Here is a 9,674-nt window from a genome sequence, read left to right as displayed (position 1 = left end):
GCCCATAGATTGACTTCACTAGGCTACAAGGAAGATTATGATCGCAAGTTAGCTTCTGTTAGTCCCTAACAATGCAATAAGAATTACAAAAGGGGGGTTGAATGGAATTCTTGAAACTTTTTCACAAATAAAAATGTTCTAACTTAAATATACATATATATCAGTGTGAATTGATTTGCAGAATGCGGAAATAATAACTTGAAATGAATCAAAATACAAGTAATTAAAAACACAGGTCTTTAAAAACTTTCTGGTGGATTTGAATGTATACACCAGAGATATATATTATATCAAGAGAACTCTGTGTAGCAATTAGCTCACAGCTGCTTACAAATTTTAACAACTAAGAATGCAGATAAATGCTAAGAATACATCTTACAAATGTTTCTCTCTTGGTTGCTTAGTTAGTTGTTCTATTTGCTGCTTCTTGGTTTATATATCACCAAGATTACAAAGTAATAAGACAAGATAATAAAACAAAACCTATCAAGTCTAATACTACGCTGCTTCATTACTCTATTCCAGCATCTTTGAATATCTTCATAATAGCATGGAAATGACAATGCTTCTTTGTTCTCTAAAACCCAGTTGAATATGCTTCCACATTCCATTTGCATACACTCGACGCATGTGACTGTGTTGTCACTGTCAACAGATGTTTGAATTCTTTATCCGTCGGGTTCATGATCATCCGTCGAGTTCATGATCATCCGTCGAATGGCATTGTTGTTTATCCGTCAGGTAGCAATCTGGCACTTGACTTCATTTCATTTATGCAGAATTACAAGACATCATCTATGTACAATTAATCAACCTATTCTTCATATCTAGTTAAAGTCAACATGAATTGAGTACTACTTACAGAATCTAAACAATGTGTATGCAGAAATGTGCTACAGACTTATTGTTACATAAGCTACTCACTCGATGGATAATAAATCATCATCCGCCGGGACTGTATTGATTCATCCGTCGGGACTATAATCCTTATCCGTCGAGTGCTACATTTTTCACTAAGTAAAATCTACCAAGTTGTTTTGTTAATGAAATCATCAAGCACACAATATATACACAACAATCTCCCCCAATTTATGTCTACTGGTATTGTAGCCATAAATTAAGAGAAACTTGATGATAACAAAACACCCAAAAAAAATACAACTTTGAAAGCAAATAGATAAAACTGTGAAGTGCTTCTATTAACAAAATGTACAAAGTTTAGCTCACAGTCATTTTCAAGGTGCTCCTCTAGCCTGAGCAGATTTATCTAGTTCCTTGAAGGTCTGGATCTCTTTCCAAGCTTTCTGTTGTTTTCTTTTATCTGATTTTGGAGTTGTCTGTGGAATTCCACTTCATCAGATTATGAGAGATTTAGCTTTTCTTGCATTTCCAAAAGAGTCTCATTGCTAGAGATGCTCAATTGGTCTTTTAATATGAAAAATCTTCTAAATCCTTTGTCATCCATGAACTTCATCAGCCAGTAGGGCCTTAGATGCACTTTTCTCCCTGTGTAAGGAATAATTAGAGTCTTTGGGAGTGCATCTTTAGTTCTAATACTCCTCAGTTCTTCAATCTTCTTTAGAACCAGTCTTCTTGCAGGTACATTGAACCCAAAGTTCTTCTTGAAAGATGAATAAACCTTTATCAGTACAGCTTGGCTTTCTGTGAAGTGGCTATTGAATTTCCTTTCCTCCCTTGTACTTGAAAACTAACCTTTCAGGTAGATTTATGTATGCATCAATCCCTCTCACTTCTTCTAGTTCATCTAGATAGAGATTTAGATCAGAGAATTCCTTGATGTCACACAAGTACATGTAATCTCCCTTGTTGACTTTAGATTGAGCTTTGACTAGAGATTTGGATTTGAGGGGGTGATAACTTCACTTTCTTGACTGTTCTTGACTTTGTTCTCTTTGGCTTGTTAAGGATTGGCAGATTGAAGTCAGGAATTGGTAGGCTCTCCCAATCTATTGGTTCATCCTTAGGCATAATAGGTTCACCATGGATGTTCCTGTAAGGATCCACCACTTTAATTTCTTCAAACACCACAAAGGGTTTTGATGCTTGAGTTATAGTTGGAGTGGATTCCTTGGGAAACTGATCCTCCAATTCCTTACCAACAAAGTTCAATTTCCTTTTAATTCTTTTGGCCAATTCCTTGTATCTCTGAGATTTCTTCTGTTGTGGTTCAGCTTGCTTCTTTGGATTTTGAGATTCAGTGATTTCAAATGGTTGAGCAGGAATTTGTTTTGTTGGTTTCACAGCTTGTAGCTTGGTCAAGATAACAACTTGCTCTTTCTTTTGTTTAGCCTTTTTAGCAACTAGAATATCTTGCTTATTTTCTTGCTTTAATCTTGCCTTTTCTTCTCTCTTTGCTTGAGCAAATTGAGGATGTCCAGCCACTATACAAATTTCTTTCCCATCCCTGAAAACTTTAGCAATCCTCCTTTTTAAAGCTGAATCAACTGGATCCCTGTAGAAGTCAATTGACCTTGATCACAGTTTCTTCTCATCAGGCTTAGGTGTCTCATACAATGTATCCAAAGGGTTCTTTAATGATGATTTTGGATAGTTCACCCCTGGCTTCAGAATTATTTTAGCCTTTGGAGATTTGATGCAGGATGGCTGTCCCCTTTCCAGATAGTTTATGCTCATTTCATTCACAGAGATTTGTCTGACTTGAGAGTGATGAATGGCTGACTTTTCTGGCTTCTTTACTAGCCCAAACTTTTTCTGAATGTCCTCATCAATCTTCTCCCAGTTGATTGGCTTCAACTGCTCCTTTTCAGCTGCTCTTAAGTTGGCTGCTGCTTCATTGATCAGATCAATACTGTCTGTTACTGGTGGCTTGGTGAAAGCAATTATAGGCATAATTACTTTACTGATTTGAATGTTAAGCTGCTTCTCCCCCTCACTTGGTCCTTCCTCTCCCTTTTTGTTATCATCAAGTTGAGTAGAGGAGGAGGTTTGAGCAGCCACCAGTTTCTGAAGCAAGTCTGTCTGTTGGGCTTGATGCAGATGAATGGCTGTTAGAGATGCTTTCATAGATGACACTCTTGTATCCAAGGCATCTATCTTTGTGGCAAGATCAGAATTTTTACTGAGTTGTCTCTTGATGTCAAGCATTGTAGCTTCTGGAAGCTTAGAGTCCATCTTGTCAGAAATAGCCTTTTTCATCTCATTAATATCACCCTTGATGGTGTTGACATCTCTAGCATGTTGGAAGCCTTGAATTTGTTGTAGTTGCAGAGAAGCAAGATGTGCTTGAAGGAGCTTCTTGGTGTTGGCATTTGTAGTGGTTTGAAGAGCAGAATTTGTCTGATTTATAAGTTGGATCAGGGTTGTCTTGAAGTAGTGTTCATCACAATGTTTTGAAAATGCCCATGATGGCATGCCTGATCTTGAACCGGAACCTACTTCTCCCCTATGTCCAATGGCTCTTCTTCACTATCTCCACCTTTATCTCCAAAGAAATCTGTTGAACCACCAGTCTCATAATCAACATCACCAGCTGTATAGGGCAAAGCTGTGATGGCATCCTTGGCTCTTAGCATTGACTGAGTGGTATGCACCAAATTGAGCATCCTTTTTGCATTGTCATTGCCCTGTTCAGCTAGAAGTTGATTAGCTGGAACAGGGTGAGTAAATGTCTCAGCATCAAGGGAGGTGGAATCTATAACAGCTTGAGGTTGCTGAGATAGTCCCTCCCTGTCTGCATCCTAGACATTCATTAACTCACTAGCAATGACATCCATCCTTATAGCTCCTGTACCTGCATTTCTCTCTTATTCTCTCTTTTGTTACATCAGGGTCTCACCCTGGCTCCCCACCCTCACACCCTCACCTTCACCATCTAAGGTGGGACTCCTCTCACTCTCTTTTGCCAATCCTGAAGAAATGGATTGCATATTTTCACTCTTTTCCTCTCCTTTTTCCTGGGAGCAACCCAGACTCTCACTCATAACACTCTCTTCCCTCAATCGCAAGAGTGACTGTACAACCACTAAGTCTTCTGCACTAGAGATAATAGATGAAATTTGAAGTTGTGCAGAGACACCCGACGGATGAGGAATATCCATCGAGTTAGCAGTTTGACTATCCGACGGATAAATGCTGTTAAGCTTATCCGTCGGGATACAATCACTACTCGACGGATGAGCAATATCCATCGAGAGAGTAGAAATGAATGAACTTGGAATTGAAACTATTATGGACTCTGTGCTGATTGATGAGATTTTGGGCACAGATGTTTCAAAAGTTCCTGAAAGAATTGGCAAGTGAGCCAACAAATCATCCAAAAGATGATGCTCACTTGCACTAGATTTTGGCTTCCCCAACAAAGTTAAAGAAGGGGAATCGGGAATTGATATGTTGATCATATCCACATCCAGAGAGTTTATGGGAGAATTTGGTGTTTGAGGTGCTTGTATAACTAATGATTTTGGATGTGACTCCATATTTATTGGAGCCACATCAAGCTGAATTTGTGAAGGTGCAGTGACTGTGTCTTTAGCACCAGTTTGCACAGTGTGTGAACCATGTGCATCCCCAAGGGTTTTTGATTTCTTCTTTCTGGTATAAGTTTGGGGTGAGCTAGTGTCCCTTATCCTTTTGGCCTGTGCTCTTGGTTGAGATATTTGTTCAATAGTCACATCCTTTTGGGAGGATGCAACTAAAAATGAGCTTTTGTCCTTATTAATCACTGCAATTTATTGGGAAATTGCAGTGTGGCTAGGCTGGGAACAACTCAACTCTCCATCCTTATTCTTAGGGTTTCTTTTATGTTCACCCTGTCCCTCACCTCCCTTACCCACCTTCACACTCCCCTCTTTGGTTTTGGTGGATTTTGCAACTGGCATCTTTTGAGAGATACCAGAGGGGGCTTTCTTTGACTTGGATTTGGAAACTTTGGATTTGGCAGCTTGGGTAGGCAACTGTTGGGTCATTGACACAGTTGCCATAGCTACACTTAATTGTAAAGAACTTTGTGAGGTTGGAATAGTGTGATTGATTTTTGATTAGCTCTATGAAGAGGCCTCATTGTTGTCTTGATGTGTGATTGATTTTTGATTATTAGAAACTCCCCCTGAGTTAATGGATCTTTGATTTGAGAAGGGAGAGCTTTCTGTAAATGATCTATTCTGACTTTCTGCTTCTTTTGATGACCTGACGGATGGTGAACTTTGAGTACTGACAGATGAGGCTGGTTGTCTCCCGACGGATAAGGCAGATTGTCTCCCGACGGATGAAGCATTTTGTAACTCGACAGATGTTGAATTTTGTGCTTCATTGGTAGTGGATTTTTCTGCATTATCCTTTGACACTGTTTCTTGATCACTTTCATCATCACTGTCATCACTAACCATCTCCACATTGTCAAATTTGAGGCTCTCATGGTAATCTCCATCTTGCAGTTCTTCAATCTTTTTATCATCAAACACAACATATATTGATTCCACAAAATGTTGGTTCTTAGATTGTAGACTCTATATGCTTTACCAACAGCATATCCAAAAAAATTCCTTCATCCGCTTTAGCATCAAACTTCCCATTCTGATCAGTTTGATTTCTCAAGATATAGCATTTGCAGCCAAAGAAATGAAGAAAATTTAGAGTTGGCTTCTTATTCTTGAACAATTGATAGGGAGTCTTGTTCTTGCTTGATTGACCAGAGAAATATTCTGAGTGTAGCATGCAGTATTTACAGCTTCAGCCCAGAAATATGTTGGTAATTTAGATTCTTCAAGCATTGTCCTTGTAGCTTCAATAAGTGATCTGTTCTTCCTTTCTACTAATCCATTTTGTTGTGGAGTTCTTGCTGCTGAAAACTCATGCAAAATCCCATTTTCTTCACAAAATGCTCTCATGACAGAATTCTTGAACTCAGTTCCATTGTCACTCCTGATTCTTCTAAATTTGAAATCAGGATGATTATTGACTTGCCTTATGTGATTAATGATGATTTTACTAGCCTCATCTTTAGACTTTAGGAAATATGTCCAAGAGAACTTTGAGAAATCATCTACAATTACTAGGAAAAATCTTTTCCTTGAGATGGACAACACATTGACTGGTCCAAACAAATCCATGTGTAGCAATTGCAAAGGTTCTTTAATTGTTGAATCAAGCTTCTTCCTGAATGATGCTTTGATCTGCTTTCCTTTTTGGCAAGCATCACACAATCCATCCTTAAAAAACTCCACTAGAGGAATGCCTCTAACCAATTCTTTCTTTACCAGTTCATTCATGGTCTTGAAGTTTAGATGGGATAGCTTCTTGTGCTATAACCAACTTTCATCCTGACTTGCTTTGCTGAGAAGACAAGTAACAGATTCTGCATTTGATGAGTTGAAGTCAGCTAGGTACACATTTCCTTTTCTCACACCAAAGAGAACTACTTTGTTGCTCCTCTTGTTAGTCATAACACAGGCTTCTGAGTTGAAGGTTACCGAATTGCCTTTATCACAAAGCTGGCTGATACTCAACAAATTATGCTTGAGACCATCCACTAAGGCAACCTCCTCAATGATGACATTGTCTTTTGAAATCAAGCCATATCCCACAGTATAACCCTTGCTGTCATCTTCAAAAGTAATACTTGGGCCAGCTCTCTCCTTGAACTCTGTGAGCAGGGTAGAATCACCAGTCATGTGTCTTGAACAACCACTATCAAAGTACCATAGATTCTTTCTGTTTCCCTGCACACATCAAAATCAAATCAAGTTAATTTTGGTACCCAAGTTTCCTTGGGTCCTGCCTTGTTAGCTTTCTTTTTTCTGTTTCTTAGGCTTTATCTCATTTGACTTAGGGATTTCAGATTCATCCTTAGTCATTTGAGTTGGGCCTTTGAAACCATTCATTGCAACAGAATTATCATGCATATTTTGATTAACAGGGAATGTCATGCTATTAGTAAACATGTTATTCCAGTAGGGCATGCTAAATGGCATTTGTGGCATACTAAATGCAGCATAATAAGGATTAGGTGCAAATGGCATATTAGCAAACTGTGCATTCATATTCTATATAGACATAGCATTCATAGGCATAGAAGGCATGACATTCATGTTGGGAAAGTGAGGTGGCACAGATATGGGAGTAGGCATGGCAGATTTGCAATTAACAGACAAATGATTTACACTACCACATTTGACACAGATTTTTCTAGGAGCATATTTATCAGGTGTGTAGTTATTGTGTTTGTTAATTCCTACTTTACCATTTCTATTATTTTTCCTTTTAGCCTCTGTTTTAACCTCAATCTTTTCAAGTCTGTCACTCAATTGCTTGACAGTCATATGTCCAACATTTGCCTTTTTCTCCTTCTTCACTTGACTGGATTCTCCTGGAACAAAGTTCTTGGAAACTGATCCATATTTCTCATTTAACTTGACAAGCTTGGCTTTACTCACAAGCTTGCTCACAGTCGACGAATGAGAATTTATATCACTCGGCGGATAACCCTTTTTGTTATCCGACGGAGGACCCTCATCATCCGTCGAGTCTACATCTGTTAGCAATCCTTCCACCAAATTGGATTCCAGCTTCTCCTTGTTCTTCTTCCAGGATGCATCACAAAAGGACTCAATCCCTTGAACTTTGGTGATTTGAGCATGAACATCTCATGATGTTTTCCATGCCTTAATCACCTCATGTTCTCGTTCAAGCTGCTTATAACGACTCGTGTATTTTTGAATTATTTAAATATATGATTATGGAAATTATTAAATGAATAAAATATGTGTATTGGTTTTGACCGCTACGTGTTGTTTAATTAATGTGTGATTTATGGTGTACCGGGTTGTCCGCGTGATTAATTATGGAGTCGTATTGAATTATTTTCAATTTCAAAAGTGAATTTAGTGCAAATTTAATTGCATAAATATTTGGAATGTCTTTAAAATTATTTTTATGGTTCTATAATTATAATAGTTATTTTTGGGATTTTATAAAATTTAGGAATCAATATTTTATTAATTATTTATCTTTAAATGATTTTCTGATTGTGTTTATTTGTAAAATCCATATTTAATTCCAGAATTATTCAAAAATCACAAAATTCATATTTTACTAAATTTATAATATTCTGAGAATTTTAAAATTATTTTGGGAATTTTTGAGATTAATTTCACCCGCACGTTGATTCGTTTATTTGTTAAAAGCGGGTATAAATTGTGTTTCAGAAATTATTTTAAAATTTCAAAATTCATGTTTTATAAACTTCGGGATATTTGAAACCTTTTAAAACTATTTTCGTGATTTTCTGAAATTATTTTAAGTGCAGCTCGGTTCGTTAATTATTAAATACAGGTACAAGTTGCGTTTCAATAATAACTTAAAAATTTTGAAAATTTTATTCTATTACCTTTCGGATATTTCGTGCATCTTGGGACTAAATTTGTAATTTTCGATAAGCTTTGGGGTGCGGTTAACTCGTTTTTTTAAGGGAAGCGGACCGAAAATAGGGCTTTCGGGTATAATCAGAGACACATATCCTTCTTATAGGACACGTGGTCAGTTTGGCAGAGGTGTGGCAACCCATTTATCCTAATCTAAAGAGATAAACATTCATATCTCCTTTTCTCTCTAAGTCTTATCGGAAAGAAAAATTTAATACATAAATTGGAGAGAAAATCCCTCATATCTCTCCTTCGGTTTCATCTCGGATTGCCCTGCTTCGATTCGTGGCAGTTTTCTGTGCCCAGTATCTTTTCTTTTCCGATGAGGCTGCATTTTCCGGTGAGTTGCCACCGCGGATTCCGGCTGCCTATTTCGCATGTTTCCGTTTATCTATGTATATAGATATACCTGTGTATATTTGTATATATATGCGTGAACAGTGAGTTAGTGTTGGGTTCTTGTTGCTGTCTCTGTTATTTACTTTCCGGCCGCCGCCGTGCTCCGGCCGGCGAGGTGGCCTGCGCGTACAGTGCGCGTGTCCTGTGTTGTGTTGCTTGAATGTATACTTTAATCTACTAGTGCTTGTTTTGATTTACTGATTAAATCTTTATTTTTACAGAATAAATATATATAATTGATTAAAAAAATTGTGAAATAAAGATATATTTGTGTGAGAATTTATTTCGTAATCGGCGAAGTTTCGCATTGGAAACCCGGGAAATTATCGGGTACCCGCAAAATTTTGCCGCCGTTCGTGATGACTCGTTACGAGCGGACAGTAGTGAATTTATTCTGAGTCCTAATTTTTATAAAATAAATAAAATGAGTCGTGTAATTAGTTTTGTATAGGAATGGTTGTGGAATTGTGAAAATTGGATTGTGATTTGTGTTATTGACGTCGATGATGTTTCGACGGGTAGTCCGATAAACAAAGGGGACGCTGTCCGATTTCCGGGAAATCGAACTACGGAAACACGGGAGCGTATCCGAGGATTATCGGGACGTCGAGCGAGTATAATTAAATACATATACGTATGTTTTATACAAAACCGGATTGTATGTTGTAGTGAAACGTTTTTCCAAAACCAATAACCCTAATTTCATACAATGACGAGTATACGTATTTTCTGAAAATGAACACCAAACTGATTTTTGAGGACGTGAACCCAAACTGATGCCTATATTGCAATAATATATGTGTTACGAGTCGGGTTTTGTGTGACGCCCTCCAAACTCGGGTCAGAAGTTTGGGGTCCACAACACATACACAATAT

Source organism: Apium graveolens, chromosome 6, assembly GCF_009905375.1.
Source record: "Apium graveolens cultivar Ventura chromosome 6, ASM990537v1, whole genome shotgun sequence".
NCBI lineage: Eukaryota > Viridiplantae > Streptophyta > Magnoliopsida > Apiales > Apiaceae > Apium > Apium graveolens.
The sequence above is the reverse complement of the archived record's forward strand: the minus strand, read 5'-3'. Positions refer to the sequence as shown.